The sequence below is a fragment of the Hyperolius riggenbachi genome, chromosome 3, assembly GCF_040937935.1.
Source record: "Hyperolius riggenbachi isolate aHypRig1 chromosome 3, aHypRig1.pri, whole genome shotgun sequence".
Lineage (NCBI taxonomy): Eukaryota > Metazoa > Chordata > Amphibia > Anura > Hyperoliidae > Hyperolius > Hyperolius riggenbachi.
The window spans coordinates 274321326-274341020 of record NC_090648.1 but is presented as its reverse complement, the minus strand read 5'-3'; the positions used below and the strand labels follow the sequence as shown (position 1 = coordinate 274341020).

Sequence of the window (19695 nt, the reverse complement as noted above, 5' to 3'; positions counted from 1 at the left end):
CAGGAAAGTGCAAGGTGCAAATGTGCAACACAGTGTAGTTGCAAGCAGCTTTCAGATGAGCCAAATATGCTCTCTTCCCTACTAGAGGTAATAGAAAGAAGTAGTGGAGCACAGCTTGCAGTATAATTTTAATAATGTGCCTCACTCCAAATCTTCAGCATACATGAAAAGCACAGACTGGCACCATCAGGTTATATTATGCTCTTTTATTTACATATGAACATCATACAGCATGAAAGTGAAGCTTCAAAGTATAGCAGGAAGCACAAGTCAGAAGGGAGACCTGGAGGGATCCGGCAGTGCCTAAGGCCCCTGGGCAATTGCCCTGTTTGCCCCTACGTTAGCACCAGCCGTGACTACCCGTCCCCTTGTATAGAGGGGCTATTGCCAGATACGTGGGTGTTTACTTTTTTTTGGCACAACTGAAAAGAGGGAGAGCTTAGCAAGACAATTGTTAATGGTATATTCTTGCTCATAAATAGACACCCATGCTGAGCAGAATTTATAATCTGGGTCTTTAGTTACGCCGGTAAGCTTACATTTTGACAAGTGACTTGGTGGAGGTACCTACTAGTGCTAAAGTTATATGCAAGTACATCAACAAGTCTCATCTTGAGCGCAGATAACTACCAAAATATTTGCATCAGAGATGGCCCGAACGGTTAGGCCGGTGGGTACTTCGCACGGATATCAGTTACCAGCGCCTGCAGTGGGTAGCGGACACATAGTGCATTCGACCCGCCTCTTATACCTCATCATTTGGCTAAACTTTGATCCTCTACATCACAGTCAGCAGACACATGACAGCCAATCAGGCTGCACACCCTCCTGGAACCCCACCCCCCTATAAAAACACCGCAGCGTCGGACATGTTCTTACTTTGCTGATGCTGCTGTAGTGAGAACAGGGAGAAACATTTGAAACTAGGGAAAGCGTTAGTTAGGCTGTAGTAAACTTGCTCCTCGCTGTATTTTGTTGCTGAAAGCACCCCAAAACAGCTCTTTTGAGAGCTAATATTCTTCTGATGTATTTATTTATTTTTTAATGTCTGTCCTTTATTGCTGAAACCACCCCAAAACAAAAACCCTTTTTGAGGGCTCATATTCTATTCTGTGCGTGCGTGCGTGTGTGTGTGTGTGTGTGTGTATGTGTGTGTGTGTGTGTGTGTGTGACAGACACTGCATACAGGGCAGGCCACAGTCATTGCTGGGCCTTGCAGTTCTACTATCGTCTTCTATCTATTACAAGCCAGCACACTGTCTATCATCATAAGCTGTGCTTAGCTTCCAAGTGTATCTGTTATTGATATCTGTGTGGGTTACACACTGCATTCAGGCCACGTTCAGTTGCTGGCCTTAGTAGTTCTACTATATTCTTCTAACTATTGCAAGCAAGCCAGCACACTGTCTATCATAAGCAGTGCTTAGCTTGCAACTGTATTTGTGATTGAAAGTACTATATAGGATATCTCTGTGTGTGTGTTAAAGTACACAGCCCAGTGATACACACACACACACACACACACACACACACACACACACACACACACACCTGCTGTTTATTTGACACTGATTGTGTGCCTCTTTGTGATTACACACACTGTCTACCACTATTGAATATTGTTAGTAGTACTGAATTACCCCCTATATGGGAAAAATAACAGGCAGAGGCAAGCCACCCCGCCGGTATTTTCGAGGTCGTGCTGGCATGATTGAGTGTGGCCCTCGATCAAAGTACAGTGGTCAGAAGGCACGTACCCTCAAACCCCCACGTTGTTGACTGGCTTAAACAGCTCACCACATCTTTTACAGCTTCCGCACAAAACCTCCTTGACGCATTGTCCTCCTCCTGCTCTGCTTCTGGTTTCCCACAAAAACTTAACATTAAGACTAGCAACACAGCTGCTCCACTTGATGTGTCAGAGGAGTTATTCACACATAATGCTTTTAGTGATACACTTGGGGTAATCCAGCCAACACATTCCAAAGCTCACCAGTGTGGCATTTGTTTTGTTTGTGTGCCTCTGATACCAGCAATGTCATCTGCAACCTCTGCCAAAATAAACTGAGTCGTGGGAAGCTCAACACCCAACTAGGGACAACTGCTTTGCGAAGGCACCTGATCGCAAAACACAAACACCAATGGTATGCACACATTAATAAAAGCAGCACACAAATATAATAATGTTAAAAATTATTTTTGATAAATTTGACAAACATGCTTTAAGAAAAACAAAAGAAAATAATAGGGAGTACAGTAAGCCAGTCTGCTTGCTACCATCATAAAGTTCTATAAATAACTTCCCATCTCATCTAGGCCTCTGGTGATCATGACGCCACGCTGGTCCGTTTACTTGAGCGTAACGCACTAACTTAATTTATTATTTTTTGTAAATGACATTGTCCCCACACAGCATCTCTGCCTGCAGGCCGCTTGACTGCCTTCTCCGCCACCACCAATAGGGTCCAGAACTCCAGTTGGATGACTATATGAGTGTGTTGGGGGCACACCCAAGATAATTAGGTCATTGCTTCATTGTGTACAGACCAAATTGGATCAACTGGACAGTCACTGTTCTGTCATTGAGCTACCTCAGCCGACCATATGGGCTGGAAAACCGCCATTGCCTGCACTCTCGCCAACGTGCGCACCATCACTACACAAACAGCTGTGTGCAGCGGTGCGTTAAACAGTGAGTTTGGTGTGTCAGTGTGAAGCAGTAAACTACTTACACTACCTGATCCATGTATACACACGCAAGATGTTTTAAAGCACTTTATGCCTCCAGTTTAGGAATTAAATGCCATTTGTGCCCTGTGACAAATGCTCCGGTACTGATCCTTTTCTGCAGTACAATGACAATTATGCGAGGGGAATCATTTTCAAAAGTACTAAAGCAGGTCTGTAACTGCGGGATCTCATAATTCTGAACTGTGCTGAGCTGTCCATCTAACACTCCATGATCTCTGTACACCACAATCTTCTCTGGCAGCGCTACTAAGTAGCAGCGGGTACCTAGTGGAACTAGTGGAGAGAGATGCCATAAGGTACAGCTTCCATCCATCCATCCATACTATCCTGATGTGGAAGCTAAAATGCTACTAAGTAGCAGCGGGTACTTAGTGGAACTAGTGGAGAGAGATGCCACAAGGCACAGCTTCCATCCATCCATAATATCCTGGTGTGGAAGCTGAAATGCTACTAAGCAGCAGCGGATCAGAATGAATTTATGCTGGCGAGAAACCCTGACACTGAATGGGAACAGCCCATGATTGACCTTGTGCAACTAGTGGAGAGAGATGCCACACGGTACAGCTTCCATCCATCCATCCATACTATCCTGATGTAAAAGCTAAAATGCTACTAAGTAAGTAGCAGCGGGTTCCTAGTGGAACTAGTGGAGAGAGATGCCACAAGGTACAGCTTCCATCCATCCATCCATACTATCCTGATGTGGAAGCTGAAATGCTACTAAGAAGCAGCGGGTCAGAATGAATTTGTTGGCCCCACACAACAAAGCCTGTCACTGAACGGGAACAGCGCATGATTTACCTTGTAGTACTTCTGGACGGCCATCATTACACAAACATTGCTGCAGAGAGGACTGAGGTTCGCGCCATCTCTAATTTGCATCACAGTCAGGATGATATAAACCTCTGTCAAGTCAAGTGAAATACGTATAAGAGATCATCATGAAAAGGTCAACACCCTCTTTATACAGAAAGTGGTATATATATATATATATATATATATATATATATATATATATATATAGTGGGTTGCAAAAGTATTCGGCCCCCTTGAAGTTTTCCACAGTTTTCCACATTACTGCCACAAACATGCATCAATTTTATTGGAATTCCACTTGAAAGACCAATACAAAGTGGTGTACATGTGAGAAGTGGATCGAAAATCACACATCATTCCAAACATTTTTTACAAATAAATAACTGCAAAGTGGGGTGTGCGTAATTATTTGGCCCCCTGAGTCAATACTTTGTAGTACCACCTTTTGCTGCTTTTCTTTGCAAAACAGCTCCAGCTCAGTCAGATTAGATGGACAGCGTTTGTGAACAGCAGTTTTCAGATCTTGCCACAGATTCTCGATTGGATTTAGATCTGGACTTTGACTGGGCCATTCTAACACATAGATATGTTTTGTTTTAAACCATTCCATTGTTGCCCTGGCTTTATGTTTAGGGTCGCTGTCCTGCTGGAAGGTGAACCTCCGCCCCAGTCTCAAGTCTTTTGCAGTCTCCAAGAGGTTTTCTTCCAAGTTTGCCCTGTATTTGGCTCCATCCATCTTCCCATCAACTCTGACCAGCTTCCCTATCCCTGCTGAAGAGATGCACCTCCGGAGCATGATGCTGCCACCACCATATTTGACAGTGGGGATGGTGTGTTCAGAGTGATGTGCAGTGTTAGTTTTCTGCCACATATAACGTTTTGTATTTTGGCCAAAAAGTTCCATTTTGGTCTCATCTGACCAGAGCACCTTCTTCCACATGGTTGCTGTGTCCCCCACATGGCTTGTGGCAAACTGCAAACGGGACTTCTTATGCTTTCTGTTAACAATGCCTTTCTTCTTGACACTCTTCCATAAAGGCCAACTTTGTACAGTGCATGTGTGAGAAAACGCAGAAAAGCCGCCGCCAATACTCAAGGTGAGGCGGCTGATTCCGCGTTCAACATGGCAGCTGGCGCGCAGGTGGAGCGCGGAGAAACCGCCGCATGCTCTGACATTAGGGCGGCGGATTCCGCGTCCAATGCGGCAAGTTGCTCGCATAGGCCTGCTCCTCTCAGCAATGCGGAATGCGGAGAAAACGCCGCACGCACTGACAGCGGTGTGGCGGTTTCCGCATCCAACTCAGCAGAAACATTACAACACATGACTGGTGTGCCTGGGACTGATAGTCCACACTGGTTTAGGAGGACGCGCGCGCGCTGAGAGGCAGGGCCTTTATGGCAGTCAGAAGAGGGTCAGCTGACCAAGCTGGTCAGCTGACAAGTTCAGTAACTTCCATTGGTCCAGCACTTAGGGAAGGCGCTGGTGAGCGCTAGTGTATATATACTGGGTGCTGGTCATTCATCTGGTGTCTGCCGTTGCGATCACTACGAGGTAGCACTCAGACCTTGTCAGTATCTGTGTTATTTAGACCAGTTTCCAAGGTGTTGATGGCCAAGGAACTCACACCTTAGTCTAGGAATTCAGTATCATCTGTATTATTTGTCATATTCTAGACTAGTTCCTGGAGTGTGAGAATCTTGGAGTTCACACTCAAGCTTAGGCATTGTTGATTATTTGTTATGACTTTCGGCTCTCCTGACCATTCTCCTGATCTCTGATTTTGTACTTTGTCATTCTGTCATTCTGTTACCGAACTTGGCTAGTCTCTGGAATCTGCATCTGCCTCCTGTCTCTGTACTGTATCTGTCCGTGTGGTTACGACCCGGCCTGTCCGACCTCGAGAACTATCTCTCCTGTTAAGAGATAGTTCACAGATCTGTTAGTGACACTGCCCATTGGTGTCACTCACATTCTGTCCTTCCCTCTGTCTTAGCCTGGCTCCGCCCCTTGGGGAGCATCAGACCTGTGGAAGGAATCTGATCCATATCAGTAGCTCTTACTGTCTAGCACCCATCTTACGGGTGCTTTCCTCAAAGTATTACTGTTGCACCAAACACTCTCATATCTCAGGTGTCCAGAGGTTAGAAGATATATCTGATTATCGGTGATACTGCAGATCATCAATAATTGGGTATATTCAGCATTCTCGCTGATACTGCAGATCACCGGTAATCAGACCCTCTCTGTGTTACACCGATCGTTACAGCATGACTAATAGTTGTCCTATGGACAGAGTCTCCCACCTGAGCTGTAGATCTCTGCAGCTTGTCCAGAGTCACCATGGGCCTCTTGATTGCATTTCTGATCAGCGCTCTCCTTGTTCGGCCTGTGCGTTTAGGTGGATGGCCTTGTCTTGGTAGGTTTACAGTTGTGCCATACTCCTTCCGTTTCTGAATGATCGCTTGAACAGTGCTCCTTGGGATGTTCAAGGCTTTGGAAATCTTTTTGTAGCCTAAGCCTGCTTTAAATTTCTCAATAACTTGATCCCTGACCTGTCTTGGACCTGTCTTGTGTGTTCTTTGGACTTCACGGTGTTGTTGCTCCCAATATTCTCTTAGACAACCTCTGAGGCCCTCACAGAGCAGCTGTATTTGTACTGACATTAGATTACACACAGGTGCACTCTATTTAGTCATTAGCACTCATCAGGCAATGTCTATAGGCAACTGACTGCACTCAGATCAAAGGGGGCCGAATAATTATGCACACACCACTTTGCAGTTATTTATTTATAAAAAATGTTTGGAATCATGTATGATTTTCATTCCACTTCTCACATGTACACCACTTTGTGTTGGTCTTTCATGTGGAATTCCAATAAAATTGATTCATGTTTGTGGCAGTAATGTGACAAAATGTGGAAAACTTCAAGCGGGGCCGAATACTTTTGCAACCCACTGTATATATATATATATATATATATATATATATATATATATATATATATGTATATATATATATATATATATACCTCTAGGAGAGGAGAGAGCTTATTTGACACATTTGAGAGCTGCTTGCAACAGCTGTGTTGCACATTTCTACCTTACACCTTTCTGTTATTTGTATATGTATATCCCTGACAAAAGGAGCACATTGTGTTTTGTTATCTGTTTTTCTGTAAATATTGTATATAGCCTGTATATAGTGTACCAAGCACCCAATAAACACTGATGTCGGTGAATCACTAAGACTGACTCCAGACTTGCTTTGCATTGTGCCTGTTCCAGGATGCAACAATCACCTGATACCTATCCCTCTGTGTTGCACAGTATATACGGAACTTCAAAAATAAGCAGGGCCAGTTCTAGACTTTTTGCTGCCTGAGGCAAACTTGTGAGGATGCGCTGTCCCCCCCCCCCCCCCCCCCCCCCGAATTGGAATGATCGCATAGCACGTTATAGCTGCAGTGAGCCCCCCAAAAAACACCCTCAGTATAGGTAGGTAGCCAGGTATAGGTGCCCCCAGTATTAGTAGCTAGGTACAGTTTCCCCCAGTATAGGTTGGCCCGGCACTCTCTTCACTTCCTGTTTGTGCCTGGTGCTGCCCCCAGACTTCTGCCGCCTGAGGAAGTCGCCTCACTTGGCATCATTGGCAGACTGGGCCTAAATATATAATTTTTGGCTTCTTATTATATAGTAATAATACTATGCAGTTCAAAGAGTAAAATATGTAGAAAACAAGCCCCACTTTGAGCCTTTCCATGGACAGTGTACAACACTGTAACAGGCCAAACGTCTGGTAGATACTTCTCACCACCTACTAATAATCCTTCTTAAGCAAAGGACGTCATTATAGCCGTAAGCATGCAGCAAAACACACTTTTTAAATAATTCACATGTATTGATGCATTTAGGGAAGAAATGTGGGTGTTCTTTTTACCGCTCATGTACACTGAACTAAAAGGAAGTCTGTTCTAGGTATAAACACATGCTAGTACAAAAGGGATTACAGGCATCCACTTCAATAAATGTCATCTGACAGTGGAAAACCTGCTTAAAAAAGGGCAGTGCATTCAATGAATATCTGTGTGATAAAAGATTGGGCTTGCTGATAATCAGGCTAAGTTGGACAAAAACAGCATGAAAATGGTTTGTTGAATTCTAGATTCAAACATAATGTGAATGTGAAATAATGTCTGTGAATAATAAAAACTCAATCAGAGCTAAAGTCAAGCAGCAGTGTCACTCACTGTGCTGTTCATGGCTTTGTATGATGAATGCTAGTGCCAGCTGGGCAGCACTGATAAGCCTTTTCTGTGATGTTCTGCTGCTTTAGCTTATAGTCATACTTCTCTACCTCTTCTTAATCTTTTCTGTAAATAAATGATAAGGCAAATAAAGACATTAGCTATAGATGTGACAGGAGATGCCTGGCAGTTAACACAAACAGCATTCACAGTACTTGAAGTCTTTGGTTTAAAACATGGTAATTCTGAAAGGAAAGGACATTCGATACTGGAACTCCTTTAAAGGGGAACTGAAGAGAGAGGTATATGGAGGCTGCCATGTTTATTTCCTTTTAAGCAATACCAGTTGCCTGGCAGCCCTGCTGATCCTCTGCCTCTAATACTATTAGCCATAGCCCCTGAACAAGCATGCAGCAGATCAGGTGTTTCAGACTTTAAAGTCAGATCTGACAAGACTAGCTGCATGCTTGTTTCTGGTGTTATTACTACTGCAGAGAAATAGACCAGCAGGGCTGCCAGGCAACTGGTATTGATTAAAATGAAATAAATATGGCAGCCTCCGTATACCTCTTACTTCAGTTCCCCTTTAAGTGGATTGTATCCAAGGTAACATGACAAAACACATTTTCTTAAATTAGGGGAAAATAAAATCCCAGTGTAGGTACAGGGCCGGTTCTCTCATGAAGCAAGGTGAAACATTTGCATCAGGCGCAGAGATTACAGGGGCAGCAGTGAGTGAGGGGGTGGCAGGAGAGCAGCAGTGTTTCATTTGACTTGCACAGCAGTAGGGAGGAGGTGGCACTGCTATTCTGACTTAGGAGGAATGGAGGACGGACGACTGGCTTAGGGTGAGCAGCAGTTTATTTGTCACAGACTCAGAGCAGGGACAAGGTCTTCCAGCACCCAAGGCTGAGACACCAAAGTGCGCCCCTCCATCCCTCCCACCCCAGCCGTCACACACTGATTGCTGTTAGACTAAGAGGGCCACAGGGCCCACAACCTCCCCAACACCGTAATATCTAGTTATCTGGCTTGCAGTCACTGCTATGTATCCCCTTTTCTTATTTCTTTCTGCTTCATACACAATTAGGAATGACAGCTGAATGAATTGTGCGCCCCCTCCTACACTGCTGCCTTAGGCTGGAGCCTCTCCAGCCTATGCCTCGGCCCGGCCCTGCCAGACTCACAGCCAGCCATTGTGCTATTGTGTTGAGCTGAGCATGTCATGTGAGAACATTAAATGAAGCAGAGTAAATTATTGGGTGCTGTGCGATCATTCCAAATCAAGGTGTGGGGGGCATCATCACAAGTTTGCCTCAGGCAGCAAAAGGTCTAGAACCGATACAATAAGGGCAGCCATGTTCTGTTTATCACACTACACTGAGACAAGCTGATAGCATCTCCAGCTCTCAGCCTGTGAAAAATGTCACTCCCCCCTCCTCCTCCCTCCTCCCCTCTGCCTCTGAAATCTCTGGCTAGTAACCTCCTCCTCCTCCTGCCCAGACTGAGCTCCCATAAGCCCTTGCTACTGAGTGCCAAGGCTCTCTGAAAAGCTGTGGGCGAGGCTTGTTTAGTTTATAGGGAATTAGAGTATTAAAACAAAACAAAAAAAGTATTTGACTTGAGGAATGCCCTATAAACTATATGAAAGGAACACAATTATGCAATGAGTAAAAGTTTATCTTGGATCCACTTTAATACCGTTTGTACCCTTAACCACAACAGTTACCCCTAATTTAACCACTTCACCACTGAGGGGGTTTACCCCCTGACCACCAGAGCAATTTTCACCTTTCAGCGCTCCTTCCATTCATTCGTCTATAACTTTATCATTACTTATCACAATTAAACGATCTATATCTTGTTTTTTCCACCACCAATTAGGCTTTCTTTAGGTGGGACATTATGCCAAGAATTATTTTATTCTAAATGTGTTTTAATGGGAAAATAGGAAAAATGTGGGAAAAAAATTAATTATTTTTCAGTTTTCGGCCATTATAGTTTTTAAATAATGCATGCTACTGTAATTAAAACCCATGAAATGTATTTGCCCTTTTGTCCCGGTTATAAAACCATTTAAATTATGTCCCTATCACAATGTTTGGCGCCAATATTTTATTTGGAAATAAAGGTGCATTTTTTTCAGTTTTGCGTCCATCCCTAATTACAAGCCCATAGTTTATAAAGTAACAGTGTTGTACCCTCCTGACATAAATATTTAAAAAGTTCAGTCCCTAAGCTAACTATTTATGTATTTTTTTTTTGTACATTTTTTAATTTTTTTTTTATTACAAAAAAAAAAAAATTGGGAGTGTGGGAGGTAATGAGTTAATTTTTTGTGTAAAAGTTATTTATTTGTATGTGAAAAATGTGTAGGGTGTAGTTTTACTATTTGGCCACAAGATGGCCACAGTACCTTTTTGCTTTAATGCGACCTCCAAGCGTCCTTCCGGAAGCTTGGAGGAAGTACTTGGAGGCTGGGTAAGTTTGTATCGTTACACAATTATCGCGCTGCCCATCGTAGAGCAGCGGATCATTGCGGGGCTAAGATCAACGAACGGGAATGGATTTTCCCGTTCATTGATCTCCGGGCGAGCGGGCGGCGGCGTGTTTACTAGCGGCGGGCGGCGTATTTACGAGCGGGAGCGCGGGCAGCGGCGGGAGTGCGCAAAGTACGGATTTCTCCGTCCCTGGGGGTTAAAGGATGGAAAAAGGGACGGAGAAATCCGTATGGGTGGGGAAAAGTGGTTAGATTTCAATTCTGTACCCAGGCCTCTTTTACACAATACACTGAAAATCTGATGTGTTTTAACTGATCAGTTGTTCCATAGCAGTGCATTGTCTAAAAACTTTCAGTTCTTCAGCATAGAGTTTGAAAGAGGACATGGGGAACATGAACATTACCTTGCACAGCAGTTGTTTTGTTCAGTTATCACTGAGAGCAACTGATATAGTGTGAAAGGAGCGGCCTCTCTCACACTGTACGTTGGCAAACTGATGCATTTTAACTCACCAGATGTTCCATAGCAGTGTATTGTAAAAAAAACTTTTAGTTAAAATGCATATAATGTGAACTGAGCCATAAAGAAACATGGACATTACCATCACCTGGGCTGCACATCAGTTGTCCATTCAGTTATAATGGACAGCAACTGCTGTCAGCTATAATGCAATGGACAACTGATACAAATGAATTTTCCATGTTTCCTATGGGCCAGTTCACATCTATGTGTTTTACCACAGATGTAAACTGACCCATAGGGAAACATAGAAAATTCCTTCTAATCAGTTGCGTTTTAACTGACAGCAACTAATTCAGTGTAAACCCAGCCTTTAGTAAGTAAAATGGGGACTTTCACACTAAATCAGTTTCTGTCAGTTATAACTGAAAAAACAACTGATGCGGAGCCCAGTTGAAGGTGATGTTAATGTTTCCCTATGGCTCAGTTCAAAATACAGTATATGAATTTTCATTGAAAGCGTTTTCACAATGCACTGCAACTGATCAGTTAAAACACATCAGTTTTTCAGCGTACAGTGGAAGGGCTGGGACTCATTAGCAGCGCCTTTCTAAGTGCTTGTGATTTGTAAAGCTCTTGCTAATGCTATGGGGGATTTTTTAAAAATCACATCACTCATGTGGGATCACACCCATAGCATTACATTAGCAAGAGCTTTTCAAATCACAAGCACTTACAAAAGTGCTGCTAGTTGGCCCAGGTCCTCAAAGAAACCAAAGGACACCATCTAACTTCCCAGCCAACCCCCTATACCAGTGGTCTTCAAACTAAGGCCCGCAGGCCAAATGCGGCCCCCCGAGGCTTTTTCACTGGCCCCCAAACCCAAATGTATAACTTATAGATGTGGCCCGCATATAGAATAGCAGTGCTGGCACCACCCATCCACATACTGTAGAAGCCAGCGAGCAGTCATTCGCTGGCTTCCAATCAGGTTCATCAGGTGGCACTGCTGTCCAGCTGGACGACAGGTTGTCACCTGGGTATGCTTCATTGTCTGGTGCACAAAGACGTTCTTTGGGTGCCGCATGACTGAATGGCTGCTGCTGGGAGGTCTCCTCCGGGCATGATTGGGGGGAAATCAATAGGTAGATTCAATGTAATGTTTTTCAACATCATTTTTTGTATGTTCCGGCCCCCCAGCAGTCTGAAGTATGTTGACCTTGGCCCTTGACCGGAAAAGTTTGGGGACCCCTGCCCTATACCCTTCCTAATGTCTATCCCTAAACTACCTGCCTAACATAATCTCCTATACTGACAGACACCCTAACCTGACCATAGCAACTAAAAACTAAGCTCCCCTACCCTATCTCCTAACACTAATCTTCCTAACAGAATATGGGGTTGAATTGATTCATCAACAGGAACACATTGCAGCAGCATGAGTTAAATGGCCCCATGCGCTAATTATACTAGTGCGACTTAATGCTCTCACGGGCACGCTACGCGTGTACTGGCAGCGTAGCGTGGGTTCCTTAGCAACGCCTGATACTTTGAAAGGCCATGCGATAGTGACTTCACTATCGCGCGGCCTTTTAAAGTATCGGGCATTGCAAAGCGACACACACTACGCTGCCAGTAGTGTGCTTAGCGTGCCTGTGTGAGAATTAAATCACGCTAGTATAATTTGTGAGCGTAAGGCTATTTAACTCGCGCTGCTGCAATTCGTTCCTGTTGATGAATCAACCCCATTGTAATTTAGCTTTAACCAAGTCAACAGACCTGTTAACAGCCACCTTATGCACTGGCAAATGGAGGTACCTGAGACACAAAATCTTGATTGTACAATCTTATCACTTCTATGTAGTATAAGGGACTACCTAAAGTATCCATTCATTGTATATTTACCTAGTTTACCATTCTACTATACATGGATTTGTTAAGATTGTACAATCAAGATTGTATCAGTGATAGGCAGCTTAAGACCTGCTGGCAACCTTTGGGTGCCCATTAACGACACAATCTCCCAAACGACCGACCATCCAATCAGATCGGACAGCACTGATGGTACCAATTGATCACAAAAGATGTATCGATTGTCCCATCGATCCGTTTTTAGGATCGATTCCCCTGATTACATTGGATTGAATGATTGTTTTTCTCCCCATTTATGGGCCCAAATGATCGTTTACAACAGTGTACCATTAATGTGCCTATTAACAAAACAATCTCCCGGAAGCGCGACCATCCCATTGATCAGATAGCATTGACGGTAGCGATTGATCACAAATGATTGATGTATCGATCATTCTATCAATCCATATTTTGGATCGATTCCCGATTACAGTGTATTTAATGACATTTTTTCTCAGTTTATGGGCCCAAATGATTGTATCTGACTGATCACCAATCGGATAAGCCAGTTAGGTGTTTGGGGAGATTGTACCATTATTGAGCACCTTTAGATCTACAGTATGGGCAACTTTAGCTTTCCAAACACAATGAAATCATGTTGTCACTCATCCTGTACAAACAAGTTAGTATGATTTAAAAGTAGGCTTTCCATTATTTTTACCATAAGTTGTTACATGTATTTTTTCATCACTGCTAAACTGTTAAGGAAATTGGTTTAATTTAGAAATACAGAATGGTACTTTCAACATGTTTAAATGTACCGTTTCAGTGCTTTATTTAATGTTGTATAGAAATACGATATGTAAGTAAATGCAGGTGTGGAAGGGAAAAACAGATTCAAAAGCATCCAAATGAATGATTCATTCATTAGCTGGTTATCCAAAAGGCCATCTAGATTATGTTTGACATCACTACCTATGTCATGAAGTGGAGCTTTTAATAGAGGACCATGAGGCTTCTATTCGCAGAATCAAGCAAATGCACTAATGAAAAGCTGAAGTGCGTCACAGTGATAACATCCTTCTTCCAGTCAGGCAGAGGGAACCTTTGCATTCTGCCTTCAGGCAGTCATTGTCATTAAAGATAAATGTACGTTGTAATATAACCATCTTTCCATTAGAAAACCTGAGCTGAACATGTGATCATAAATGCCATTGTTTCTTCTGCCGCTTTCTGGTAGGTCATGTGGTTCAAGTATAAGACTGAAATGAATGTGACAGCATTATAAGTACGGTATATTAGCTCACAATATATGACCACTATGACTACAAATTTTTAGACAGTTACGAATCAATGATTATTATTCTTTTGTACAGCAGTTTCAGTGAACATTGGATGCTGGATCGCTATGGGATTGGACTCTCCTTCATAGTATGAAGTGTATTCTTGGTGTGGGGGTATACAGCTTATTTGGGGGGCATAGTTGCCTTCCTGTCACTATCGGCCTAGCTCTATTTTTTGTTACCATCTGTCATCATTACCTGCTATCGCTATCTGCCTGTTGCTGGACTCTAGTACAAAATATTTGTCACTATAATACCTATCATAACCTGCCTGTGAGAAAAAGCTGTTATTAGTCTGGTGACCAATATTATCTGCCCGGCATAGGTATTACAGTAGAGTGCCAGTTATCTGGAACTAAACTAACCATCAGTCTCAACCAACCAGCACAAATCTCCAACAGTACTCACAGTGGTGAGGGCCACTTTCTAAGGCTGTTTGTGGGCTCTGCAGTGCTTAAAGACTGAGGGGGCACAAAGGGAGACAGAAGGAGGCACAGGGGGACTGAAGGAGGAACATAAAGACAGAAGGACACAAAAGGGGGGGGGGGCAGAAGGAGAAGGAGGCACAGGGGGACAGAAGGATAAATGGGGGCAGAGGCGGCATGGGGACTAAAGAAAGTACAAGGAGTCAGGAGGCACAAATGGGGACAGGAGGCACCAAGAGCAATGCACGGGGGGGGGGGGGGGAGGGGTAAGAGATGACACAGAGAGACACAGTGGCAGTTGCCTGCAACTTACGCTATCCAGGCGCAGCAGAAGCCGGGTGATAGAACGCACATGGGGGCAGGGCTTCATTCTGGGACAGGGCTTAATCCAGGGGCATGGCACTCCAAGGCCCGGTGGCACTCCAGGCAATGGCCTGTAATGCCTATGCCTAAATACGCCCCTAGGTTAATATACTGTACTTTCAATTACTGTATTTTAACATTTAATACAAACTTCATGGTGTGTATAGAGAGTGAGGTTTAGTATCAGTACCGTAAGTTTAGTACTGTACCATATTAGCTAGGCCTATTTTTTAACATTGAGACTCAAACAACCAGAAAGCACAAATCAGCCGATGCCCGTCGGTGCCAGATAACCGAGATTCTACTGTATCTTCACGTCATTGCTATCTGCCTGTTGTTGGTAGTATCTGCTTCTTGTCAGTAATAAAAGCCTATTTTTGGTTAAATCTGTGTAATGTTGGTAACATCTGGCTACCATTGGTAGTCCTTGCTTGTCTCTGGTAAGATCTACATGTTGTTAATAATAGGAAACATCTGCACAATCATTGGAGTAGTAAAATGAGTGTGGCATAGTAATACAGTGCCTACAGTATGTAACCTAAGATAATGTACGGTCATGTTATTTGCAGTCCAAAGGTGCTGTGTCTCCTAAATCTCCAGGAATGCCCCTGGTAAGATGGAGGGGAATGTTTTCTTCCTGCCTTAATAACTATTTGGACTATAAACTGCATGGGCATTGCATAGATACATAGTTAACTAGCTTGAAAAAACTTACGTTGTGGAGAACCCCATTCTAAACAGGTAGTTAAAGTGAACTTGAGGTGAAAGAGATATGGAGGCTCTCATATTTGTTTCCTTTTAACCACTTCACATCTAGACCTTGTTTCCCCCTTATGGACTAGAGCAATTTTGACAGTTTAGCTGTGTCCCCATTTCATCAGCAACAACTTTATTCCTATGTATGACACATGAATGAAATATATATATTTTTTCAAGACAAACTAGGCTTTCCTTTTATGGCATTTTTTCCTTAAACAGTTTTGTTTTCTATGCATTTTAATGGGGAAAAAATGAAAAAAAAAAAATGAAAAAACACATTATTTCTCAGTTTTACCAATTCCAGTTTAAAAAATAAAAAGCACAACTGTAGATAAAAAAACCCACAAATGTTGTTTGGTTATTCTTACCGTTTCACAGAAAACTAAGATTATGTTCCTGTTACAATTTATGGTGAAGATATTTGATTCTGAAATAATGGTACAGTGGGTTTTTTCACTATGAACTGAAATAATAAAAGTATTTTTAATGTTAAAAATCAATCTCATTAGCTCAGGGAACATCTATTCCCTTTCATCAACTATTGCTGCATCACATAGTGTAGGAAGTGTGCACAGGAGCAAGCCCAATCCTGCACAATACTGCTTCTGCTACAAGGCATGCATCTACATCCTCCTGAATTAGATGAAGTCACAGAGGACGTAGATATACTGTAGCAGTGGATAAACAATATCAGTTGCCTTGCAGCCCTGCTGATCTATTTGGCTGCAGTAGTGTCTGAATAACACCAGAAACAAGCTTGCAGTTAATCTTGTCAGTTCTGACAATATTGTCAGAAACACCTGATCTGCATATGCTTATTCAGGGTAATGGCTAAAAGTATTAGAGGCAGAGGATCAGCTGGGCAGCCAGGCAACTGGTATTGCTTAAAATGAAATAAATATGGCAATCTCCATATAACTCTCACCTCACTTTAAGTATGATGTTCCCAGCTGTATGTTATCTAGTGTATATGGTGCTTTGCTGCTGGCTCATCCATGATGCATTACCTTGCATTTATTAAAATTACATTTCACATATCCCTGCCAAAATAGCCATGCTGTCAAGACCCTGTTGTGGTATTTCACTATCCTGATCAGCGTTTAGAATTCTACATGATTTTGTATCATCAGCAAAGATAGCAAAATAAACTTACTGTAAACTCTGTGTACTTAGATCACTAAGAGAACCGGACCAGTATTGACCCTTGCATGACCACACTGCTTGCAGTAATTGCTCTCTCATTAAACCTTACCTTCAAGCTGAGAAATAGCCTATTACCACTGTTTGGTTTTAATAGAGAAGTAGTGACCAAGTAGTGAGAAAAATCTAAACTAAACCTATTCACATGTAGGACTGTATTTACAGACAGAATTGTCAGTGTTCTCATCTGTGTTATTATAGTGCAGTATTGCTCTGTGCAAAGCCAACCATCAACATGGTCACCAGAGCTAAACTAGGATGTATCAGTCTCACATGACCCTCTCTGACCACGTTGGGATGTCACTCCCTATCCACCATCCCCTCATCAGCCTTTTCATTCACATTGTTGAAGGGAAGGTTGGCAGAAAGTGGCATCACAGTGGAGTAGGATGGAGGCAACCACCATATCCAGGGTAAGTTCCAGCAACTTTACACAGAGCAAGTGAAAGTGCAAGTATGCTTTTTACTGTCACAGAGAGATGGTAAATAAATAGTATGCTTATTGTTCCTGCTTGCATGCAGATCTAATGCATATTTTATGCAACATGGAACTGGGCTAATCATATTCAACAGGAAGTGAATCTGACTGGCCTGATTCGGGCTGAATACAATTTAAATCAAATTTGCATGCAACTTGGATTATTAGCATATTATTAACCCTCTCTACTCTAAGCTTCTACACCAAAGCAAAGCCAGGAATGCAGTCAAGTAATGGAGACGCAGGACCAGTAAGTATCGGGGCATTAGTACAATTCCAGATGATTCATGACACCAATAGAGATAGCGTCACAGCAAAAAATAAAAATAAATAAATAATGGATGTGGTTAAATAATGTGTGTGAAGAGAGTTACTAGAAATCAGTGGTGCTTCTTGTGTAGTCCCTAAACAACGTAAAAAGGCAGTGTAATTGGGCAGCATGTACACTCCCATTTACAAATAAAGTGCTGTACCTCCAAATATAATTAGGCAGTGTGCACCCCCACATATACATAATTAAGCTGCTGAAGGGAAGCTCCATTTTTTTTTCTTAGGAAAAGTAAAAAATATGTATTTTTTCTAGATCAGTGCTATACATATCACAGATTTTATTTACATTTTTCATATTTTATTTAAGTTCTATAATAGCTGTCACAAAGAAAACATTTTAAATAGTAGGATCAGTCTGTTGTAAATATTTGTAGTGTCCATTTATACAAACAGAGAACATAGCCTTGCTGCTTGGAGTGTCTAATTACTCGTCTTAAAATAGGGGAATGCAATTGTTTTGAGTAAACAAATGTACTGTCATCATTGTTACAAAAAAGCAAGTTTTTGTTATTTCTTGGCAGCTTTAAGAAAATTATAGCTGGATGTAAATTGAAATGTAAAAGTCATTGTTTTTTTTTACCATTAATTTCAAGTCTCGTAATTGCCTTTCTGATTTTACGATTATAGGTATTTGGCGCCACTGTGTGGCTTCTTTTGGTTCTACAGCCCAGGCTAGGCAAAACATTTATAATTAGGCCCGGTTCACATTGGTAATTTAAGCCAAAAGGATTTGGTAAAGCGGATCCAGTCTCCGCTTCAATGGATCCATAAGGCTTGGTTCACACTGGCAAGCGGATCCGTGAAAATGGATCTGATCACCGGTCGATCAGATTCATTTTCACTCCGTGCCAATCCGATTGCTGCAGCAGCCAGGTGAGGTAGTGTTAACTTACCCAGGCTTCAGCAGAACGTACGGAACTGATCCGTTTGAATGGATGGATGTGAACGGTTCCATAGGTTAACATTGGATCCGTTCGTGATGTTCTGCGAACGGACCGTTTTTTTAACACAAGTGTGAAACGGGCCTTAGAATGCATCCATCAACTCAGACATTTGAAAGGAAAATTAGCCACTGGGTTCTTTGTCACAAGTGACTGTAAATGTGCAGAAAATTTCGAATTCGTGAATATGAGAGGGAGGAAGTTTAAACACTACTGCTATACTCTTGATTTAACTTTTCCGCTATAGCTAAATTATCGTCACGCCCCATGTAATGTGGGTGCAGCGAATTGTAGATATCGAGAAACCCAAAAGTTCAGTAAAACCAGGCAAATTAGGACTACAGATTGCAGAGACAGAGTCTACAGATAGCGAAATAATGTGTACAGGATGTGAAAGTAGCATCTAAAGATAGCAAATAAGCATTAAAGTAAGGCAGAACTTTACTGAATAACGTATTGAAATTTTTTTTACAATATTAATTTATAAATTATTTATTCAGTGTTTACCCATTGCAAAAATCTTTCCTTACACCAATTTAGATTCTGAAGTTTATCGCAGGTGGCGACAGCTTTACTGCTAGCAGGTGCGTCTCTGCAGAATGTTTGTTTACTGTATATTCCAAAGACAGGAGAAATAACACCTGGCTTCCTAGAATGCTCTGGATGTGGAATTCTGCATAATAAACAGCCTAGGCTAAGCATCACCGGGAGGGCTGGGTTACCAATATACAGCAATATATAGATATAGGAAGTGTTTCTGATGCTGAAACCAGCATAATTTACATAAAAGTACATTCTACTCTAGGTCAATAGAGTTCCTCTTTAAAGGGAACCTAAACTGAGAGGGATATGGATGTTTTCTTTTAAACAATACCAGTTGCCTGGCTGTCCTGTTGATCAATTTGCTGCAGTAGTATCTGGATCTCACACCTGAAACAAACATGCAGCTAATCCAGTCTGACTTCAGTCAGAGCACCTGATCTGCATGCTTGTTGAGGAGCTGTGGCTGAAAGTATTAGAGACACAGGATCAGCAGGAGAGTCAGGCAACTGGTATTATTTTAAAAGGAATAATCCATATCCTTCTCAGTTTAGGTTCCCTTTAAGTAAGCCCCTACTAATCGATTTCAGAAGTACAAGAGACAGGGGTAATGAATGCAATAGACATGTTCACCAAAATGTACACAGACTTTATAATGGTGTCATTTGAAAATGTGAACTTAAAACAATGT

The 19695-nt window shown here is 42.3% G+C and overlaps 1 long non-coding RNA gene across 1 annotated transcript in view; it reads left to right on the top strand.

The window, feature by feature from the left end:
• Positions 1 to 19695, top strand: part of LOC137563639 (uncharacterized) — a 105241-nt gene that overhangs the window by 77823 nt on the left and 7723 nt on the right. The gene's annotated exons all lie outside the window — the stretch shown is intronic.